Below are 18,941 nucleotides of genomic sequence, written 5' to 3' on the forward strand. Positions count from 1 at the left end.
ATTGTGTGCAGTCGGGTCCCCACATCACAGGGAGGATGTGTCATTGCTCTGGAGGGAGTGCAGAGGAGATTTACTGGAATGTTGCCAGGGATGGTGAATTGTAGCTATAAGGAGAGGTTGAAGAGGTTGGGGTTATATTCCTTGGAACAGAGGTACCATGATAAAGGAATACTAAATAGTGAGCTACTAATGAAGGAGCAGAATGTCGAAACCTGGTACTTCCAAATAAACCTGTTGAACTATAACCTGGTGTTGTGATTTTTCACGAAATCATGAGAGGGAGAGATGAGAGGAACCTGTTTCCTTTGGCAGAGAGATCAAACACCAGGGATCATTGATTCAAACTAAGCGGCTGTAGAATTAGATGATATGAGAGTAAAAATGTGTTTTATGCAGAGTGGTGGGTATCTGGAATTCGCTGCCTGATCTGGTGGTCAACATTCTTAAAGAGGAGAGACTTAACAAACAATTCGGGTCTTTTTCAATATATAATTTCAGTTACATCACACTGGAAGCTTTTGCTATAAATTCTGTGTCTTACACTCCACAATCATCTGATGAAGGGGCAGTGCTCCGAACACTAGTGCTTCCAAGTAAACCTGTTGGACTATAACCTGGTGTTGTGTGATTTTTAACTTTGATTTGGTGGCGCAGGCAGAGACCCTAAACTCTTTTAAACAAAAATCCTTGGAACTGCACATTGAGTTCTGTAAACTGCAATGCTATGGGCTGTGACAGGAAGGTGGGATGAGGAAGGGCATCTGGGTGTCTTTGGGTTGGCATGGACAAGATGGGCTGAATAGCTCCCTCTGTGCTGTATTATCTTTATGATTCGATAGTTATCAATTGGACCCTGCCAGTCTCTGCAGTGTGAATATGTAAACATATTGACCATGTAATGAATGTTACAGTTTGATAACTACACTCTCACTTCACCAAGCCAGAACTGGCAGGTATAGATCAGTAACTGAACTCACATATCCACTTGCATCAGGTAGTCCCATTCACAGAGCTGGATCTCACTCAATTGGTCTTAGAATTTTAAGAAAAAATGGACAAAGAGCAGATCAGGGCAGGAGTGGAATCAGACCCATGGTTCTGTTTAATTTGCTGGCTTTAAATAAAAATCATAATGATCATTAACTGAATGTTACAGTGATGTTGCCAATCACAGCTGATGTTGATTTACAGGAGGTATCTGTAAGAATATTAGGGCGGTTATGGGAGGGGATTTTAACTTTCCATATTTGTTAAGTATACAAGAAAATTTTCTGATTCAGTATGTGGATGTACCTACTAGAGAAGGTGCAAAACTTGACCTAGTCTTAGAAATAAGGCAGGGCAGGTGACTGAGGTGTCAGTGGGGGAGCACCTTGGGGCCAGCAACCATAATTCTATTAGATTCTGGTGCTGGAAGAGCACAGCAGTTCAGGCAGCATCCAAAGTGCAGCGAAATCGACGTTTCGGGCAAAAGCCCTTCATCAGGAATAAAGGCAGTGAGCCTGAAGCGTGGAAAGATAAGCAAGAGGAGGGTGGGGGTGGGGAGAAAGTAGCAGAGAGTACAATGGGTGAGTGGGGAAGGGGATGAAGGTCAGGGTGGAGAGGATAGGTGGAAAAGGAGACAGGCAGGTAGGACAAGACTGGACAAGTCATGGGGACAGTGCTGAGCTGGAAGTTTGGAACTAGGGTGAGGTGGAGGAAGGGGAAATGAGGAAACTGTTGAAGTCCACATTGATGCCCTGGGGTTGAATTGTTCCGAGGCGGAAGATGAGGCATTCTTCCTCCAGGCGTCTGGTGGTGAGGGAGCGGCGGTGAAGGAGGCCCAGGACCTCTATGTCCTCGGCAGAGTGGGAGGAGGAGTTGAAATGTTGGGCCACTGGACAGTGTGGTTGATTGGTGCGGGTGTCCCGGAGATGTTCCCTAAAGCGCTCTGCAAGGAGGCGCCCAGTCTCCCCAATTTAGAGGAGACCACATCAGGAGCAATGGATACAATAAATGATATTAGTGGATGCGCAGGTAAAACTTTGATGGATGTGGAAGGCTCCTTTAGGGCCTTGGATAGATGTGAGGGAGGTGGTGTGGGCACAGGTTTTACAGTTCCTGCGGTGGCAGGGGAAGGTGCCAGGATGGGAGGGTGGGTTGTAGGGGGGCGTGGACCTGACCAGGTAGTCATGGAGGGAACAGTCTTTGCAGAAGGTGGAAAGGGGTGGGGAGGGAAATATATCCCTGGTGGTGGGGTCTTTTTGGAGGTGGTAGAAATGTCGGTGGAAGATTTGGTTTATGCAAAGGTTTGTAGGGTGGAAGGTGAGCACCAGGGGCATTCTGTCCTTGTCACGGTTGGAGGGGTGGGGCCTGAGGGCTGAGGTGCGGGATGTGGACGAGATGCGTTGGAGGGCGTCTTTAACCACGTGGGAAGGAAAATTGCAGTCTCTAAAGAAGGAGGCCTTCTGGTGTGTTCTATAGTGGAACTGGTCCTCCTGGGAGCAGATATGGCAGAGGCGGAGGAATTGGGAATACGGAATGGCATTTTTGCAAGAGGTAGGGTGGGAAGAGCTGTAATCCAGGTAGCTGTGGGAGTCGGTGGGTTTGTAAAAAATGTCAGTGTCAAGTCGGTCGTCATTAATGGAGATGGAGAGGTCCAGGAAGGGGAGGGAGGTATCAGAGATGGTCTAGGTAAATTTAAAGTCAGGGTGGAATGTGTTGGTGAAGTTGATGAATTGCTCAACCTCCTCGCGGGAGCACGAGGTGGTGCCAATGGAGTCATCAATGTAGCGGAGGAAGAGGTGGGTAGTGGTGCCGGTGTAATTACAGAAGATCAACTGTGCTACGTAGCCAACAAAGACACAGGCATAGCTGGGGGCCATACGTGTGCCCATGGCTACCCCTTTGGTCTGGAGAAAGTGGGAGGACTCAAAGGAGAAATTGTTAAGGGTGAGAACCAGTTCGGCCAAATGAATGAGTGTGTCGGTGGAAGGGTACTGTTGGGGACGTCTAGAGAGGAAAAAAGCGGAGAGCTTGGAGGTCCTGGTCATGGCAGAACAAGGTGTAGAGGGATTGGATATCCATGGTGAAGATGAGGCGTTGGGGGCCGGGGAAACGGAAGTCTTGGAGTTGGTGGAGGACATGGGTGGTGTCTTGAATGTATGTGGGGAGTTCCTGGACTAGGGGGGATAGAACAGTGTCGAGGTAGGCCGAGATGAGTTCAGTGGGGCAGGAGCATGCTGAAACAATGGGTCGGCCAGGGTGGTCAGGCTTGTGGATCTTGGGAAAGAGGTAGAACTGGGCAATGCGGGGTTCCTGGACTATGAGGTTGGAAGCTGTGGCTGGTGGGGGGGGCGGGTGGGCGGATATCTCCTGAGGTGATGAGGTCTGGTCTGGGAGATGATAGTTTGGTGATGGGGTGTGGGGTCATGGTCGAGGGGGCAGTAGGAAGAGGTGTCCTCGAGTTGGCGTTTGGCTTCAGCGGTGTAGAGATCAGTGCGCCAGACTACCACTGCGCCCCCTTTATCCGCTGGCTTGATGGTGAGGTTGGGATTGGAGCAGAGGGATTGGAGGGCTGCACGTTGAGGGTGAAAGGTTGGAGTGAGGGAGGGGGTTAGACAGGTTGAGGTGGTTAATGTCCTGGCGGCAGTTGGAAATGAAGAGGTCGAGGGCAGGTAATAGGCCAGTGCGGGGTGTCCAGGTGGATGCAGTGTGTTGGAGGTGGGTGAAGGGGTCCTTATAAGGTGGGCGGGAGTCCTGATTGTGAAAGTAAGCTCGGAGGCGGAGGCGACGGAAGAATTGTTCGACGTCACGGCGTGTATTAAATTCATTGATGCGTGGACGGCGGGGGGTGAAGGTGAGTCCTTTGCTGAGGACTGATCATTCGTCCTCAGTGAGGGAGAGATCTGGAGGGATGGTGAAAACTCAGCAGGGTTGGGAGCTGGGATCTCGTGTGGGTGTGGAGCTGGGAGTGGGGGCAGAACCTGTAACTGGAGTGGGTGTGACGATGGGGGAAATGGGGGTGGAGTCATGAGCAGGGTAGTGTTCCACTCGGGGTTCTGGGGAGTGGGGGGGTGGGGATAGTGACAGTGGGGTCTGTGGGGGGCGTGTCAGCAGAATGCAGGTGAGTGGTGCTGGTGGGGGCAGAAGTGGTGGTGACCACAGCAGTCGGGGTGGCGGAAGTCACTGAGTGTGTGGCATCAGTGATGATGTGAGGGGCGGAAGTGATGTCACGTATGATGCATGAGGAATTGTGAGGGCGGAAGTGGTTGTGGGAGTGGCCATGATGAGGGTGGAAGTGACGTCATCAATCAGCGTGGTGGTGGTAGCTGCATCAGCCGCATGACTAATGGTGTCTGAGTCGTTTCCGAGGCCAGGGGAATCTTCTGGAATGTTTGAGGAGTGCTGGTTATGAAGGTGGGTAGATAGAAGTTTGTTGTACTTACAGTTTTTGATGTTTGAGATGGAATTGAAATACTGTTTGTTGAGAGTATGAATTCTCCTGAGAATGTAGTACAGAGTGGGTCCTTTGCAATTCTGAGTGAGTGTGGCCCTCATCTGAGGCAGGGCTGATTGTAGAGAGGTTAGGTGCCGGTGCATTTCTACAAGCGTGGAGCGGAGGATCTTGAAGGAGAACTGTTGCTGGTGTTTTTGAATCTGTAGTCTGTACTGATTGTCCTGTTCGGGTCCGAATTCTGCTGGTTTAAAGGTGGTCTGGAGTCAGTGTGGGATGAGTTGGTTCTGGAGGCAGGCACTGAGGAAGCAAATGTGGCAGTGGTACTGAGTTTGTTTCACGACATGGTTGAAGAGCTTCAGGGCAGAGGAAATTACCTGGGAGTTGCAGTGGGAGAGGGACTCTCCCCACCCCTTTCCACCTTCCGCAAAGACCGTTCCCTCCGTGATTACCTGGTCCGGTCCACGCCCCCCTACAACCCACCCTCCCATCCTGGCACCTTCCTCTGCCACCGCAGGAACTGTAAAACCTGTGCCCACATCTCCTCCCTCACCTCTATCCAAGGCCCTAAAGGAGCCTTCCACATCCATCAAAGTTTTACCTGCACATCCACTAATATCATTTATTGTATCCGTTGCTTCCGATGCAGTCTCCTCTACATTGGGGAGACTGGGCGCCTCCTTGCAGAGCGCTTTAGGGAACATCTCCGGGACACCCGCACCAATCAACCACACCGTCCTGTGGCGCAACATTTCAGCTCCCCCTCTCACTCTGCCGAGGACATAGAGGTCCTGGGCCTCCTTCACCGCCGCTCCCTCACCACGAGACGCCTGGAGGAAGAACGCCTCATCTTCCGCCTCGGAACACTTCAACTCCAGGGCATCAATGTGGACTTCAACAGTTTCCTCATTTCCCTTTCCCCACCTCACCCTAGTTCCAAACTTCCAGCTCAGCACTGTCCCCATGACTTGTCTAGATTTGTCCTACCTGCCTGTCTCCTTTTCCACCTATCCACTCCACCCTCTCCTCCCTGACCTATCACCTTCATCCCCTCCCCCACTCACCCATTGTACTCTATGCTACTTTCTCCCCACCCCCACCCTCCTCTAGCCTCTCTCTCCACGCTTCAGGCTCACTGCCTTTATTCCTGATGTAGGGCTTTTGCCCGAAACGTCGATTTTGCTGCACTTTGGACGCTGCCTGAACTGCTGTGCTTTTCCAGCACCACTAATCCAGAATCTGGTTTCCAGCATCTGCAGTCATTGTTTTAACCCCATAATTCTATTGGATTTAAAATAGTGATGGAAAAGGATAGACCACATCTGAAAGTTGAAGTTCCAATTGGAAAAAAGCCAGTTTTGACAGTATTAGACAAGAACTTTCAAAAGCTGATTTGGGGGCATATGTTCGCAAATAAAGGGAAGCCTTCAGAAATGATATAATGAGAATGCAGAGAAAGTATATTCCTGTTAAGGTGAAAGAAAAGGCTGGTAGGTGTAGGGAATGCTGGATGACTAAAGAAATTGAGGGTTTGGTTAATAAAAAGAAGGAAGCATATGTCAGGTATAGCCAGAATAGATCGAGTGAATTCTTAGAAGAGTATAAAGGCAGCAGGCGTATACTTGAGAGAAATCAGGAGGGCAAAAATCAGGAGGGGACATGAGATGGCTTTGGCAAAAAGAATTAAGGAGAATCCAAAGGGTTTTTTACAAATACATTAAGGACAAAAGCGTAACTAGGGAGAGAATAAGGCCCCCCAAAGATCAGCTAGGCACCCTTGTGTGGAGCCGCAGAAAATGGGGGATACACTAAATGAGTATTTTGCACCAGTATTTACTGTGGAAAAGGATATGGAAGATATAGACTGTAGGGAAATAGATGGTGACACCTCGAAAAATGTCCATATTACAGAGGAGGAAGTGCTGGATGCCTTGAAATGGGTAAAAGTGGATACATCCCAAGGACGTGATCAGGTGTACCCTAGAACTCTGTGGGAAACTAGGGAAGTGATAGCTGGGCCTCTTGCTGAGATATTTGTGTCATCAGTAGTCACAGGCTGGAAGACTGGAGTTTGGCTGTCGTGGTGCCACTGTTTAAGAAGGGTGGTAAGGACAAGCCAGGGAACTATAGACCAGTGAGCCTGACGTTGGTGGTGGGCAAGTTGTTGGAAGGAATCCTACGAGACAGGATGTACATGTGTTTGGAAAGCAAGGATTGATTAGGGATAGACAACATTTTTTGTGCGTGGCAAATCATGTCTGACAAAACCTGATTGAGTTTTTTGAAGAAGTACCAAAGAGGATTGATGAGGGCAGAGTGGTAGATGTGATCGATATGGACTTCAGTCAGGCGTTTGTCAAGGTTCCCCATGAGGGACTGGTTAGCAAGATTAGATCTCATGGAATACAGGGAGAACTAGCTACTTGGATACAGAACTGGCTCAAAGGTAGAAGACAGAGGGTGGTGGCGGAGGGTTGTTTTTCAGAATGGAGGTCTGTGACCAGTGGAGTACCACAAGGATCAGTGCTGGGTCCTCTACATTTGATCATTTATATGAATGATTTGGATGCAAGCATAAGAGGTACTGTTGGTAAGTTTGCAGATGACAACAAAGTTGGAGGTGTAGTGGACAGCAAAGAGGGTTACCTCAGATTCCAACAGGATCTTGATCAGATCAGCCAATGGGCTGAGAAATAGCAGATGGAGTTTAATCAGATAAATGCGATCTGTTGCATTTTGGGTAAGCAAATCTTCGCAGGACTTGTACACTTAATGATAAGGTCCTAGGGAGTGTTGCAGAACAAAGAGGCCTTGGAGTGCAGGTTCATAGCTCCTTGAAAGTAGAGTCACAGGTAGATAGGATAGTGAAGAATACATTTGGTATGCTTTCCTTTATCGGTCACTGTATTGAGTACAGGAGTTGGGAGGTCACTTTGCAGCTGTATAGGACATTGGTTAGGCTACTGTTGGAATATTGCGTATAATTCTGGTCTCCTTCCTATCGGAAAGATGTTGTGAAACTTGAAAGGGTTCAGAAAAGATTTACAAGGATGTTGCCAGGGTGAGAGGATTTAAGCTATTGGGAGAGGCTTATCAGGCAGGGGCTGTTTTCCCTGGAGTGTCGGAAGCTGAGGGGTGACCTCATAGAGGTTTCCAAAATTTTGAGGGGCATGGATAGGATAAATAGACAAAGTCCTTTTCCTGGGGTGGGGGAGTCCAAAACTAGAGGGTATAGGTTTAGGATGAGAGAGGAAAGATATAAAAGAGACTTAAGGGGCAACTTTTTCACACAGTGGGTGATACATATATGGAATGAGCTGCCAGAGGAAGTGGTGGAGACAGGTATAATTGCAACATTTAAGAGGCATTTGGATGGGTATATGAATGGGAAGAGTTTGGAGGGATATGGGCCGGGTGCTGGCAGGTGGGCCTAGATTGGGTTGGGATATCTGGTCAGCATGGACGGGTTGGACCGAAGGGTCTGTTTCCATGCTGTAAATCTCTGACTCTGTGACTGTATGAGGTACAGATGATAACCACTGATGATATATTCACAGAGCTGCATGCTCCAATAATGGGCTCACACATTCACATTACAGAAATTGATGTACATTTTGATAAAGGCATTTGGACATTTCCAAACCAGAAACTTACAGCTACATGTTCATATCAACATTCTCTCTCACAAACAGCAGAAACACACAGGGATAGGTTGGGAAATACACATACACGTTCGCATAGTGGTCCATATTGATGACTATATTTGGGTGTTCACAAAGCAAAGACAGATTGATAACAGCACCATATTCACAGAACATAATCTGACAGGTAGAGATTAATAACTATATTTCTATAAGCAGATAGTTGAAACTGACAGGTTTTTAAATTGATAACCTCATTCACATATTCATAACACAGATACACCAAGGAATGATTTATATACACACTCCAAGCAGAAACTGACTGGTACAGATTGATAACTAAACTCACATGTTGAAATAACATGAGCTGAATGGTGCAGACCTATAGCAACACTCTTGTTCTCATAGCTCATACTGCCAGACATTGGGTGAGATGTACTCTCTCATTCACATAGCAAAAACTGGCAGGTATAATTTGATTACTTCCTCAGATATATGGAGGAAACACTGACAGGGACAGATTACACTCTTCTCATCAAACAACAGAAAACCACATGTTCAAACTGATAACAACACTTCCACTTTCACATAACATAAACTCCCAGATTCAGTTTCATAAGTACACTCCATTTTACATGGAATCTGACAGGTAGAGATTAAAAATTCTATCTCTATATGACTCACATATTGACTTGGCAGAAACAGATAGGCATAGATTCAAACCTGTGGTCTCATACTCAGATTGACAAAACTGACTGGTATACTTCAGTATAGGCAGAGAAAAATTTCTGACAAGTATAATTTGATAAAGATATACATACGGCAGAATGTATTGATCACAACACTGTCTCACCGAGCAGAAACTGATGGAAAAATATTGATAAATACACTCATATATTCACATTGCAGAGACTGACAGGAAGAGTTGCTTCTGAATTTCTCATTCACACAGCGGAATTAGGTATGGATAGATTGACAATTTCACACACATATTCAGCCAGAAAAACTGACAGGTATGGATTGGTAACTACATTTCCAGATGCACATACATTCTGACAAACTAAACTCTCAGAAAAACTCAAAGCAGAATCTGACAGATACAAAATGATAAATGCATTTCCACATTCATGAAACCAAAAACTGACAGTTACTGATTGATAATTAAACACTCATTCAGAGAACAGAAACTATTGAGGAAAGATTGATCAATTCACTTTCACATTGTAATGACTGACAGCAATAGATTGATAAGTACACCCACAGACACAGAGCATAAACTGATAGGTACAAGTTAATAACTACATGCATGTATGCACGTAGCAGAAAGTGACATAGACAGATTGGTAACTACAGTCACACATTCTCATTGCAACAACTGACAGCGACAACATTGATTAACAACCACTTGTTCACATGACAAAATTGACAGGTAGGGACTGAAAATGACAGCCACATTCACACAGCAGAATCTGACAGGCACATATTGATAACTGTATTCTCACATTCACATTGACTGAAACTGACAGGTATATGTTGATAAATGCATTCACCTATTAACAAACCAGAAACTGACTGGTGCAGGTTATTCCTGACACTCTCACGTAGAGTAGAAACTGACAAGGATAGGCTGGTCAATGAACTCACACATTGACATTGTAGAGACTGACAAATACATATTTAGAACTGTATTTTGACATTTACAAGTAGAGGTGGATAACTCTAAGCAAATATTCATACAGAAGAAACTGACAGGTACAAATTGATAGCTACATTTCCATATCCACGAAACAGAGACTGACTGAAACAAATTGAGAAATACATTCTCATTGTAGAAATGGACAGTGCTCTCAGCTACAGGGTTATGGGGTGGGTGCAGGAAGATGGGATTACCATGGCCATCTAGTGTCTTTGTGTTGGAATGGACAAGATAGGCCAAATGGCACCTTTATGTACAATTTCAGTGCAATGGATCGATAGTTCTATATCAATCTGTCCCTGTGAATCACTGCTATGTGAAGACATAAGTAATTTCAGAAAGCCTTAGAGGGACAAAATGTGAGAGTGTGTTTGTCATTCATAAAGTAGGAATTGACCTGCATAGTTCAATAATGAATCTGATATTCACAGCCCCACTTGCACTGGATAGCCCCATTTATGGAGCTGCACAGTTATTGGGGAGCTTCTGGACCTCACTCAATTGGTATTGAATTAACAAAAAGAAAAATCACCAGACATGGAGCAAGAGTAGAGTCAGACATGTCTGTCTGTTTGGATTCCTGTCTTTAAATACAACATCCTAATGATTATTAACAGAACGTTCCGTTGATCAGTTAAAGATGGTCAAACTTGGTTGATGGTGATTTACAGGAGATTTTCCTTCTGTTTTCCTCTAGGGAAATACTTGAAGGACCAAGACAATGTAATTTTCCCTCTGTACAGAGCCAAGGGTGACCAGTTCCTTCTAACAAACAGCAGGTATGTTACTACTGTCAGAGTGAAGAATATAATTTCCACAGTCAGAGCGGATTGGGTCAGCTACATGTTGAGCTCAACTTGAGAGAGAGAAACAACAAAGAAAATGTAAGTTTGTTTTTTTCTCACAATTCACAATGCACATGTGTCCAGTTTGAACAAATATCACTGTTCACAGCTCATTGACATTTGCACAATATTTAAACTGCAAAGTCTGAACTCTTGTCCAAAATAAACTCTCGCGCGCTCTCTCTCTGTACAAATGTACTCACTGTGGAAGAGCTGACAGGTACAGATGATGATTACACTCACACATTCAGATGGCAGAAACTGGCAGGGACAGATTGTGAGAGAGTAATAATCATTCACCTCGCAAAAGCTTACAGGGACAGATCGATAATCGCACTCCCGTTTTACACAGCCGATAACAAAAAATAAACTAACCCTTAACCAACCTGAAATTCTGAACAACACTATCATTCACAGTGTAATCAGGGAATCGCAGTGATAAAACAAATAACAGAAGAGATTGTCACAATTAATATTCACACAAGTACCATGTTCAAAATATCCTTAAATAACAGTAACCAGTTCAAAGTGAGTACAAATGACTTGTCACCGAATAATTTTCAGAGAAAATCCACATAGCAAAGTTTATAATAAAAAAAATCCTGCTGGAAACTGAAATGCATGGAATAATATCTATTCTAATGTAGTGCAAAGTAAGATATCAGGAACTTAAGTATTGGCAGGAGGCTGATTACACCAATTGAGGGGCCGAACAGGTAGAGTAAAATTATTGTAGTTAACAGGGAGCAAAAGGCATGGATCACAGTACATCAGTTCTCTTTGGTCATTGGGGTAATCAGAGTAAAAGTGACAATGACACACACACTGGCAGCTCTTCTGAGGAATGCAAGAATAGTTTAAGATTAGACTACTGGAGATTTGAAGCAGAATTGTGGAAAAGATAATTGAAGGGTGTTGACAGAGTAGATGCTGGTAGAATGTCCTTCATAGAGTCATAGAGATGTACAGCATGGGAAAAGACCCTTCACTCCAACTCATCCATGCCAACCAGTCATTCCAACCCAATCTTCTCCCATCTGCCACACCGGGTCCATATCCTGTTCATCTACCCATCCAAATGCCTTTTAAATGTTGCAATTCTACTCACCTCCACACTTCATCTGGCATCTCATTCCATACATGTACCACCCACAGTATGAAAAAGTTGCCCCTTAGGTCTCTTTTATATCTTTTCCCTCTCACCCTAAACCTATGCCCTCTAGTTCTGGACTCCCCCACCCCAGGGAAAAAAAATTGTCTATTCATCATATTCATGCCCCTCATAATTTTGTAAACCTGTATAAGATCACTCCTCCACCTCCTCTCCAGGGAAAACAGCCTGTTCAGCCTCTCCCCATAGCTCAAATCCTCCAACCCTGGCAACAACCTTGTAAATATTTTCTGAGCCCTTTCAAGTTTCACAATATCCTTCTGATAGGAAGGAGACCAAAATTATATGCAGTAGTGAAACACCACCGATGAAATGGAAGTTTCTATCTATTCAATCTATATTCTAAATGCATTCTACCCAGTTTCAATCAATTTGAATGAATCCTCATCCGATATTATACACTGCATTAAATCTGAACATGGAACGGTACAGCAAACAAATGGGTCCTTCAGCCCACGATGTTGTGCAGAACATGCCGCTAAATGAAATTAATCCCTTCTGTCTACCATCCATTTCTTGCATATTCATTTACTTAGCTAAAAGTCCTTTCAATACCCTTATCATATCTGCCTCCATCTCCACCCCTGGCAGTGCGTTCCACTCCTCCCACTCTCTATGCTTAAAAGAAACTACCCTGTATGTCTCCTTTGAACTTTCCCCTTCTCACCTTATATGCATGCCTCTTAGCTTTAAACATTTCAATTCCTGGAAAAAGATTCTGAGCATTAACCTTAACCATGCATCTCAATTTTTAGAGACTTGTGGATATAAGTCCACTACACTGGACAAACAGGCAGAAAACTAGCCACCAGGATACATGTACATCAACTAGCCACAAAATTACATGATTGACTCTCACTAGTATCCTTACATACAGTTGAGATAGGACACCACTTTGACTGCGACAACACATCCATCCTCGGACAAGCCAAACACAATTACGAATGAAAATTCCTAGCAGCCTGGCATTCCAACCGGAACTCCATCAACAAACACATTGACTTGGATCCCATTTACCACCCCATAAGAAAAACAACAGGAAATGACATCACCACAGGAAACTACAGAAACGTGACTCAGGAATGGACAGGACTGGCAGTTTAATGTTCCAGGATACAAATACTACAAGAAGGACAGAAAGGGAGGCGAGAGAGGAGGGATAGTGGCATTTTTGATAAGGGATAGCATTACAGCTGTACTTAGGGAGGATATTCCCGGAAATACATCCGGGGAAGTTATTTGGGTGGAACTGAGAAATAAGAAAGGGTTGATCACCTTATTGGGATTGTATAAAAGACCCCCTAATAGTCAGAGAGAAATTGAGAAACAAGCTTGTAAGGAGATCTCAGCTATCTGTAAGAATAATAGGTTATGGTAGGGGTTTTTAACTTTCCAAACATAGACTGGGACTGCCATAGTGTTAAGGGTTTAGATGGAGAGGAATTTAAGTGTGCACGAGAAACATTTCTGATTCAGTATGTGGATGTACCTACTAGAGCCGTTAAAAAGTGAAGACCGTTCTTGAATCTGACAACCCAAAGGCTCTTTTAAGAGCCACTCAGAGTCTGTGAGAAGAGCTGAGCTCTGTCAGATTACTTATTTTCTTTTTAATGTGGAGAGCCCCGGCCTTTGTACCTGACATCGAGGAATTGCCATTTCCTTTTTATTGGATACTGTTACTGTCTGTGGGAGCAGAGGAAGAATATTACATAAAATATGATTGTAATAGTGTTTGAGGCAACCTCTTTCTTGAGGTTGTGTGGACCAACTGTAGGAATGTGATACTGTTTTAAAAGAACATACAACTGGGGTCTTGGTAAAAAACATTAGAAATAGCGCCGGTTTCCTCTTTCCAACAGGTAGTTGGGGAGTTGGTTATTGAACTGTGTAAGCATCCTGGTGGTTGAGTATTCCCATTCATGGAACTGGTCAGTTGTTGCTCAGTTTCTGGATCTCACTCAATTGTTATCAAGTTAAAAATCACACAACACCAGGTTATAGTCCAACGGTTTTTTTGGAAGCTCCTGATGTGTGATGTTTAACATTGTCCACCCCAGTCCAACACTAGCATCTCCAAATCAATTGGTATCGAATCACATGAAAAACAAACAATCCCCAGACAGAGAGCAGCTCAGGGCAACAATGGAATCAGATCCGTGATTCTGGTTAAATTGTTGGCTTTAAAGAAAATGACAAAACACATCCTAATGAAGGTGCAATGAATGTGACAATGATCAGTTCAATATTGCCAGACTAGCCTCATGTTGATTTACAGGTGGTGTCTGTCTCTGTCTTCCTCCAGAAAAACACCTGAGGGACTAAGACGCTGTAATACTTCCTCAGTTCAAAGTAAAGAGTGACCAGCTGCCTCTAACAAATGGAAGGTATGTAGTCTATTGACATTTACACACCAGTGATGAAGATAGATAAACTGAATTCTCATCCAAAATAGACATTCAGGAGCAGCATTAAAATCTGCAATTATTAAGGGCATTTTCAAAGTTACAATGAAGATAGGCTAATAGGCCACATTGTGCATCGTTTCAACAACCATCTTTGAAGGAGGGGTTAAGTACAGAGATGGAAGGAAACTGTGCTCACCGACAAGGCAAGAGTTACCGAAGAGTCGTCAAGTCATAGAGATGTATAGTGTGGAAACAGACCCTTCGTTCCAACTTGTCCATGCCGACCAGATATCCTAACCTAATCTGGTCCCATTTGCCATCACTTAGCCCATCTCTCTCTAAACCCTTCCTGTTGATATTGTTAAAGTGCAGATTTGAGACAGCCCAGGGAATCCCTAGTGGACTCAGACCTATAAGCCTCTCTTGGTTAGTCCTGGAGATCATACTCTTTGGTAGTCTGGAATAAAAACCTCTTCCAAACAGTTTAATGTAATTTTAGCCTTCCCCTTTATTTACAAATAACATCACTGTTACAATGTAACATTGACACCTATAAGCCCGGCTAGCTGAGGTTCTAAAACCTTTGAAAAGTAGGATACCAGCTCATCCTTTAAGAGCCCTCGAAGGCTTCTGTCTCAAACAGGCTTCAGACAGTGGAAAGGCAATAATTTGTAACGAAGAGAAGTTAATTAACAGGTCTGTGCGCGCTTAACTGATCACTCCTGTAGGCCCTTAGCCATCCATCGTGTGGGAAAAATAGACCCAGCCAAGTCAGGCGCCTGTTGGTGAGGTAAGTTGCTATCATAAAGAGGTAACAGTCTAAACAAAGTGGGAGAGGTCATAAGGGAACCTTGCACAGCTTGCATGTCAGATAGCATTGTTTTACAAAATGGCATCTTAGTGAGGAGGGCAAGCTTTGACCATAAAATGGCTTCGTGACAGATTGTGTCAGGATCTCTTCATTGTTAGGTTTAGAATAATTTTTAAGCTAGGAGCAGACTCCTGCTTTTTATCTTAAACACAAAATCATTCTGTACCTGAGCCTGAAAGGTTAACTTTTAAATGATTCATTAGCCTTGAATTAACGTGCTTTCTTTGCAGGGTTGTGATTCAAATTCAAAGAAGACATAAAATCTGACGAGTTAGAATTGACAGAGGGGCGGTCGTGGTGTATAGGAACACCAAGTAAGTTAAAGCTTCATCAATATTACATTATAGAGTTTGTATTTCATAATCAGCGATGGCTACTCAAAATCATCATAAAATCCCAAAGTGCAAATAAATTCAAAACATTCATCTCACACACACACATGGGTAATAAGAATCCATTATGATTGATAGGACCTGACCGTTTATTACAAGGCTTTTGACATGTTTCTGAGATGATACAAAGTTTCCGAGATCACAATCAAACACTGTCATTAATTTCACAAGTTCTGTGCATTGTGTCGTTTTTACACAGATTCTTTGATGTTATGGCAAATGTTCTTAATTGCTTTAGAGCATCCTGTTATCACGCATGTTCTTTATCTTCTGCATATCTGAGGTCCCCGCTTTTATGGCCTTGTTTATTTTTTTGTGCTCTATAATTTAGCATTACATTTGAGGACATGTTAAGGCTTTATCAATATACCCATCCAGATGCCTTTTAAATGTCGTAATTGTACCAGGCTCCACCACTTCTACATGCACCTCATGATTTTATAAACTTCTATAAGGTCACTCTCCAGGGCAAACAGTTCCAGCCTATTCAGCCTCTGCCTACAGTTCAAATTCTCCAACCGTGATGAAGCATATTTACATGGAGTTTATCTGTGACTGAGAAGGACAGGATTCATCCTTTACTGAATAGTTGTCACATACAGAGATGACAATTAAATAATGTGAATTTCAAACACACAATCTATGCAGGTAGCTCATGTGCTGCTCATGTGCTACTCGTAACACTCGCAACCCACTGGCAATACAACTTGATAAGCTTCTGCCCATTTCTCATCTGCCTGAATATGTGATGTTCTCCATTTTTAAGATAATAACAATCAGGGATACATATGGATTTGTTTTGTGTATGCCTTTTGATACAATTGCTTTAAATTTTCATTTCTCTGCTGTAACTCAGTTAATTTACCTGAGCTAAAGATGTCTGCTTTGTCACCTATCTGTTCCTGGTTTGTCTCAACTATCTGATCAAACAGGGTCTCTGCTAATTTCCCTTCAACTTTCTTATCTGTACTCCTTGATCTTTCCTGTTGCAACTGGTGACTTTGTGACCTCGTTACCACACACTCAGGCAACATCCCAGGATGTGTGAGCTGCATTAGTTCAGTTGCCCGAATTTCCATTGGATTTTCAACCACATTCAGCAGCACTCCTACCAGTGAATCGGCAACATCATTACCAGCGACCAATTGTATTCCTGGAGCTGAAAGTTTGTCCAGTACTCTTATTATGACTTCTCCCCTCTTCTTTAGACACTCTAACCTCACTTCTGACAATTGAGCATTTCTTGTCTCAATGTGAATTCCCATTACTCGTACCTTTTCTGGTAATACTCCTTCAAAGGTACATATATCCTCATCTTTTAACATCACAGATTGAGAGGATCCTTATATGTGTGAATATTGTCACCTCTTTACCTGCTGCTCCTGGCCTATACGAGTAAACTTTACCTTCACAGTGTATGGTTTAAGAAGATCTGGCACTTCCTCCAAAACCAACCTCTGACCAGCTTGTCCATTCTGGTGCAGCTTTCTAGTCTCCAACTGTTACCACTCCAACAAAATTCACTGGCTTATCCTGTTTTCCTACATCTGGTTTCTCAGTGCTTTTCCTAACCCACTAATACGGATTCCATGTGGCCTACTTTATTGAAAACACCAGAGCTTTTTCACTTCTCTTTCCCCTTCAAGGGTTTCCTTTTTACCCTGTAGTAATTCTTTCTTCTGATCTTCACCGAGATCTACATTTTATTTTCCACGTGAGAATTTATCTTACCTACAATTATTAACCCTCATGGATTGAAATTGATTTTGGCAGCATAATTTTGATTTATTGATCAACTCAATCATCAGCCATTTCTGATGCCAGTCTTGCTGTTTTAACTCTCTGCTCTTCCACATGAGTTCTCATTAATTCAGGGAGGAAATCATTGAACTCCTGTCTAAGTGCCAATTTCTATAGTTCAAACTCCCTCTTTCCTCCTTTCCATCTCTCTTCTCCCTCTCTTCTGCTTTTAATCGTAATTCAAACTGTTTTGTTTCTGTTGCCCTTTCCTTGACTTTTGCCTCTAACTCAAGTTGCTTCATTTTCAATTGAATGTTAGCCATCTCTAAAGATTCTGATGGCATTTCCAGCAAATTTAAACGTTGAGCTATTGCTCTCATTATCACCCTTTTCCTCGTGGATGGCGCCAGTGGAGCTCCAGCTGGTCTGCAAATTCCAGCAACTCGGCCTTAATCACTTTTTGCAAAAATCTGAAGACACTTCTTCCACCCCCAGAAAACTCTTGATGACTCAAAGAGCCATTGCTATCCCAAACACTATTTCCTGATGAAGGGCTGATGCCCAAAACATTGATTCTCCTACTCCTCAGATGCTGCCTGATCTGCTGTGCTTTTCCAGCACCACACTCTCGTCTCTGATCTCCAGCATCTGCAGTTCTCACTTTCTCCAAGCACTGTCTAAACCAATTAAATTCAATGCTCGGAACAAAAGACACTAAGACTTACCACTTGTTGCCTTTGAATCTAACAACCCAAATCCCAAATCAGAACTACAGAATAAATTCTGCAAACAGCCCCCAATCTGTTATGGAAAAGGCCAGATGTCCTCCAAAGATTTCAAGAAAGTAGCCCGGACATTAACTTTGCTAGTTGTGTTTAAACGGGTCTAACGCAGATATTCTTGGAGGGATGCAGCTGGTCAAACCAGTAGTTTTAAACAAACAGTTTGATTTACAAAATTGCAGCATGATACACAAACAAAAGAGAACAGAATACTACATAACTTAAAAATCTGGAAACCCAACAAATTATACCAACTTAATGATGGTGTTTCCAACATTTACAACAATCCCCATCAATATCCTTTGGCACAAAAGGTAAAATCAAACATAGGGTCTTACAGGAGAGATGTCAGAGAGAGAGTACCAGCGTGGACTGACTTCTTTGGGTTCGGCAGCTTTTTTAGCTGCCTGACTGCTTTCAGTCACTAGCCAGAAGCCAAAAACCAAATCAAACCAGAGAAAAGTGGAGCTGGGAAAACTGAGCTGCTTCCCTTTCGTTATACAAGTGTTCTTTTTAAAAATGTGGAAGACTTTTGCCTGAGGCATTACCTGTTAGCTATAATCAAAATGGCCCTCAAACCTATCAACTTTGAATTTTCGGAGCCTGTGTCTTTTACAAGCTTGTTAAAGGAGCAGCAGCATCACATCAGACTGGTCGAAGAAGTAAAAGCCCATGAGATACAGGGTAATGTGTTGAATTGGCTAGTCACAGGAAAGAAAGGATAATGGTCAATGGCGGCCATTATGAATGGAAAGTTAATTCAGGTGGTGCTTTGCATGGCTCAGTGTTGGGACCTCTGCTGTTTGTTTTATACATTAATGATTTGGAGTTGAATATGGTGGGAAGATTTGTGAAATTTGCAGACGACACAAAAATTAACCGTATAGAGGATAACTGTAAGCTCCAAAATTATATAGATGGTTTGGTGGAGTGGGCAGGAAAGTGGCAGATGGAGTTCAGCTC

Source organism: Chiloscyllium punctatum, chromosome 52 (genome assembly GCF_047496795.1).
Source record: "Chiloscyllium punctatum isolate Juve2018m chromosome 52, sChiPun1.3, whole genome shotgun sequence".
Lineage (NCBI taxonomy): Eukaryota > Metazoa > Chordata > Chondrichthyes > Orectolobiformes > Hemiscylliidae > Chiloscyllium > Chiloscyllium punctatum.